Source organism: Schistocerca piceifrons, unplaced genomic scaffold (genome assembly GCF_021461385.2).
Source record: "Schistocerca piceifrons isolate TAMUIC-IGC-003096 unplaced genomic scaffold, iqSchPice1.1 HiC_scaffold_1143, whole genome shotgun sequence".
Classification (NCBI taxonomy): Eukaryota; Metazoa; Arthropoda; class Insecta; order Orthoptera; family Acrididae; genus Schistocerca; species Schistocerca piceifrons.
In genome coordinates this window covers 60,001-65,000 of record NW_025726954.1, presented here as the reverse complement: position 1 = coordinate 65,000, position 5,000 = coordinate 60,001, and the positions used below count along the sequence as shown (strand labels likewise).

The 5,000-nt window shown below is 53.0% G+C and overlaps 1 non-coding gene across 1 annotated transcript in view; it reads right to left on the bottom strand.

The window, feature by feature from the left end:
- Positions 1 to 1,649, bottom strand: part of LOC124728250 — a 1,909-nt gene extending 260 nt beyond the window's left edge. Inside the window, exon 1 of the ribosomal RNA XR_007007269.1 lies at positions 1 to 1,649. This exon is cut by the window's left edge and continues 260 nt beyond it. This is a non-coding gene — a ribosomal RNA (small subunit ribosomal RNA).
- Positions 1,650 to 5,000: the final 3,351 nt, after the last annotated feature.

Here is a 5,000-nt window from a genome sequence, read left to right as displayed (position 1 = left end):
TCCCTAGCACGAAGGAGGTTCAGCGGGTTACCCCGACCTTTCGGCCTAGGAAGACACGCTGATTCCTTCAGTGTAGCGCGCGTGCGGCCCAGAACATCTAAGGGCATCACAGACCTGTTATTGCTCAATCTCGTGCGGCTAGAAGCCGCCTGTCCCTCTAAGAAGAAAAGTAATCGCTGACAGCACGAAGGATGTCACGCGACTAGTTAGCAGGCTAGAGTCTCGTTCGTTATCGGAATTAACCAGACAAATCGCTCCACCAACTAAGAACGGCCATGCACCACCACCCACCGAATCAAGAAAGAGCTATCAATCTGTCAATCCTTCCGGTGTCCGGGCCTGGTGAGGTTTCCCGTGTTGAGTCAAATTAAGCCGCAGGCTCCACTCCTGGTGGTGCCCTTCCGTCAATTCCTTTAAGTTTCAGCTTTGCAACCATACTTCCCCCGGAACCCAAAAGCTTTGGTTTCCCGGAGGCTGCCCGCCGAGTCATCGGAGGAACTGCGGCGGATCGCTGGCTGGCATCGTTTATGGTTAGAACTAGGGCGGTATCTGATCGCCTTCGAACCTCTAACTTTCGTTCTTGATTAATGAAAACATACTTGGCAAATGCTTTCGCTTCTGTTCGTCTTGCGACGATCCAAGAATTTCACCTCTAACGTCGCAATACGAATGCCCCCGCCTGTCCCTATTAATCATTACCTCGGGTTCCGAAAACCAACAAAATAGAACCGAGGTCCTATTCCATTATTCCATGCACACAGTATTCAGGCGGGCTTGCCTGCTTTAAGCACTCTAATTTGTTCAAAGTAAACGTGCCGGCCCACCGAGACACTCAATAAAGAGCACCCTGGTAGGATTTCAACGGGGTCCGCCTCGGGACGCACGAGCACGCACGGGGCGGTCGCACGCCTTCGGCTCGCCCCACCGGCAGGACGTCCCACGATACATGCCAGTTAAACACCGACGGGCGGTGAACCAACAGCGTGGGACACAAATCCAACTACGAGCTTTTTAACCGCAACAACTTTAATATACGCTATTGGAGCTGGAATTACCGCGGCTGCTGGCACCAGACTTGCCCTCCAATAGATACTCGTTAAAGGATTTAAAGTGTACTCATTCCGATTACGGGGCCTCGGATGAGTCCCGTATCGTTATTTTTCGTCACTACCTCCCCGTGCCGGGAGTGGGTAATTTGCGCGCCTGCTGCCTTCCTTGGATGTGGTAGCCGTTTCTCAGGCTCCCTCTCCGGAATCGAACCCTGATTCCCCGTTACCCGTTACAACCATGGTAGGCGCAGAACCTACCATCGACAGTTGATAAGGCAGACATTTGAAAGATGCGTCGCCGGTACGAGGACCGTGCGATCAGCCCAAAGTTATTCAGAGTCACCAAGGCAAACGGACCGGACGAGCCGACCGATTGGTTTTGATCTAATAAAAGCGTCCCTTCCATCTCTGGTCGGGACTCTGTTTGCATGTATTAGCTCTAGAATTACCACAGTTATCCAAGTAACGTGGGTACGATCTAAGGAACCATAACTGATTTAATGAGCCATTCGCGGTTTCACCTTAATGCGGCTTGTACTGAGACATGCATGGCTTAATCTTTGAGACAAGCATATGACTACTGGCAGGATCAACCAGGGAGCTGCGTCAACTAGAGCTGAGCAGCCGGCCGCCCGGGAGTGTGTCCCGGGGGCCCGCGCGAACACGCAAGCGTCCGCTCAATCATTCTGCAAACAGGAGGAGGCTGAGCTCCCCTGCACAATACACCTCGAAACCCTCTCAGGTCCCGGCGGCGCGCAGCGCCGTCCCAAGTACTTGGTCGGGTTCGAGAGAGGCGCAATCGCCCGGAGTTAGGCGAGTAGACGCTTTCGGTGCGACCACCCGTGCTCCCAACTGAGCTTGCCGCTGCCGACAGAGGCCCGGGAGCGTGCTGTCGTGGCATTGCCGGCGGGAGACAACACGCGCCACCTACGGTGACCGGCAGCTCCAACGCCAGCGCCACAGAAGGACAAAAGCCCCACTTGGGTGCCGAAGCGAACTCTCCCAGCACAGCGCACGCGCCAACACATCCGCACAGCTGCGATACAAACCACCAGCGAGAACCGCTGGGGCGACCGAGCAGCAGACGGCGTCGCGGCGCCGAGCGCCGGGCGGCAGCGCATCCTCAACGCACACAGTCCTCAATCGGACCAGCACACTGAAGATGTCCACCGCGCTTCGCACCGGGCCCGCGAGGACCTACTTTGGCCGCACGGCGCCGCGCGCAGGGTGCGCCGGCGCGCAGCTGCGACGCCTGCCGCGTCCGTCGGCCGGCGCGCCTGCCACTGGCCGCCCCCACCAGCCGGCTGTAGCGCGTGCGCCCACGCACCGCGCGGCCAGCACGCCGGGAGGCGCCCCCTCACCGGCCGGGGACGGTCCCACCCAGCCACCGCCGCGTATCGCTTCACACCCAGATGCCGTTCAGTTTCGTCGGCATGGTGGGTATCGCTGGAACAACCGGTTAGTACCTCAACCTATCGTCGCCATCACCGATTCACCCCTAGCGAGAACAACCGCACCACAACAGGTTACCATTTGTTCATTTGCGTAACTTCACCAGAAAACGCAGGCGTCCATCGCCATTTGCAACTTCCACGATTATTGCATGCCTGTGTCAGGTGTCACGCCACACTACGTCTGCCCACATACACGCAACAAAATGTGCACGCCTAGACAATACGTGGAAGGTGGCCCCCGTACGTATGCGATGTCCATTGCTCGAACGACTGTCAACCGGCCTCTGTAGCATGTCGCAGATATGGAACGCGGTGCACCATGCCATCACGGTGTGTGAGGAGAGACGACTAGGTCCGAATACATCAACAGACAGCTCATGCTGATCGCCATCCACGGCGTCCGTTCCTCCCACACGTCTCTATGGCGTACCACACTGCAATCCAGCTCTCATAGGGAGACGACACGTAGCTGCGTGCACAATATTTGCACTGTATGGTCCGCCGTTTTTGGGCGCAGTCGTTGTACGGTCACACATGTGCCACGATGTATCATTCAGTACATAAGGACGAATGTGCAGTACAGATTGTGGTTTACGCGTACGACATTAGCGGACAGTTGACACAGGCCGCACCACAACGTAGCCTGAGTACGTCGCATGCGGAGGGCATTGAACATGCAAAGTTCTCACCAACCAGCTTGCGAAGGCAGGGGGCAAGGTGGGGACGTGGGGAGGGGCGGCATGTACGTCCTGCTGCCATCCACATTACAGTGTACAGCAGGAGCATGTGGAAAGTGAGCAAGACTTGCAAGGTGTTTAACATGAAGCGATACACAGGGGAGCGGGGAGTGCGAGTAGCGAACTATATTGCGAGGGTTGCGGGTGGGCAACACTACACTAATTGAACGAGTCGTATAACAATTACAGAGCAGGTTTAGGCGACAACGTGGGTTACGTTAGGCGACAACGTGGGTTAGGTTAAGGCACGACGTGGGTTAGGTTAAGGCACGACATGGGTTAGGTTAAGGCACAACATGGGTTAGGTTAAGGCACAACATGGGTTAGGTTAAGGCACAACATGGGTTAGGTTAAGGCACAACATGGGTTAGGTTAAGGCACAACATGGGTTAGGTTAAGGCACAACATGGGTTAGGTTAAGGCACAACATGGGTTAGGTTAAGGCACAACATGGGTTAGGTTAAGGCACAACATGGGTTAGGTTAAGGCACAACATGGGTTAGGTTAAGGCACAACATGGGTTAGGTTAAGGCACAACATGGGTTAGGTTAAGGCACAACATGGGTTAGGTTAAGGCACAACATAGGTTAGGTTAAGGCACAACATGGGTTAGGTTAAGGCACAACATGGGTTAGGTTAAGGCACAACATGGGTTAGGTTAAGGCACAACATGGGTTAGGTTAAGGCACAACATGGGTTAGGTTAAGGCACAACATGGGTTAGGTTAAGGCACAACATGGGTTAGGTTAAGGCACAACATGGGTTAGGTTAAGGCACAACATGGGTTAGGTTAAGGCACAACATGGGTTAGGTTAAGGCACAACATGGGTTAGGTTAAGGCACAACATGGGTTAGGTTAAGGCACAACATGGGTTAGGTTAAGGCACAACATGGGTTAGGTTAAGGCACAACATGGGTTAGGTTAAGGCACAACATGGGTTAGGTTAAGGCACAACATGGGTTAGGTTAAGGCACAACATGGGTTAGGTTAAGGCACAACATGGGTTAGGTTAAGGCACAACATGGGTTAGGTTAAGGCACAACATGGGTTAGGTTAAGGCACAACATGGGTTAGGTTAAGGCACAACATGGGTTAGGTTAAGGCACAACATGGGTTAGGTTAAGGCACAACATGGGTTAGGTTAAGGCACAACATGGGTTAGGTTAAGGCACAACATGGGTTAGGTTAAGGCACAACATGGGTTAGGTTAAGGCACAACATGGGTTAGGTTAAGGCACAACATGGGTTAGGTTAAGGCACAACATAGGTTAGGTTAAGGCACAACATAGGTTAGGTTAAGGCACAACATAGGTTAGGTTAAGGCACAACATAGGTTAGGTTAAGGCACAACATAGGTTAGGTTAAGGCACAACATAGGTTAGGTTAAGGCACAACATAGGTTAGGTTAAGGCACAACATAGGTTAGGTTAAGGCACAACATAGGTTAGGTTAAGGTACAACATAGGTTAGGTTAAGGTACAACATAGGTTAGGTTAAGGTACAACATAGGTTAGGTTAGGTTAGGTTACACGTTGTTGTAAGGAAAGGTGTAGGGGGGGGGGCGGGGGCGGCAGGTTCGTTGATAGTGATTATAGTAAGTGAATGCTTGTGACATGATCAGATTTGTCACGTCAGGATGCACCTTTGGCTTATTAGAGGCGGCGCTCCAATTCTATGCTTGTGTCAGACCTGTGTCTTTGACTCATGTCATTGTTTGTGCGCTGTGACAGGAGGTACTATTGTGATGTTGGGTGCACCG